Here is a 374-nt window from a genome sequence, read left to right on the forward strand (position 1 = left end):
GCCGGGTTATTTTTCACCCTTTGCTTCAAACCCGTTTGGGAAGCAGAGGCTCTCCGTTTCCTTTTGTATCCATCCAGGATGGATACACATCCTCCCCGCAGCCTAAAGGAAACCATCCACATTAAATCTGTGCCACCGTCCCAGTGCTACCGTCCCCAGGAACACTGGTCCCTAATTCTGGGTATGTGTGTCCCCACACGCCCCAGCCCCAAATCCATCTGGCCAGGCTCAGCTCTACCTGTCCGGACCATCTCCAGAGCTGTCATCCCAAGGGATGCTCCCAGCCTGGCGCTGTCACCCTGACACGAGGCCAGCGCAGGTGAGGGAGCAGTGCACGGGCAGTTATCGGCAGGTTATCACGGCATGACCTTGAC

This window comes from Pterocles gutturalis, unplaced genomic scaffold, assembly GCF_000699245.1.
Source record: "Pterocles gutturalis isolate BGI_N339 unplaced genomic scaffold, ASM69924v1 scaffold29544, whole genome shotgun sequence".
Classification (NCBI taxonomy): Eukaryota; Metazoa; Chordata; class Aves; order Pterocliformes; family Pteroclidae; genus Pterocles; species Pterocles gutturalis.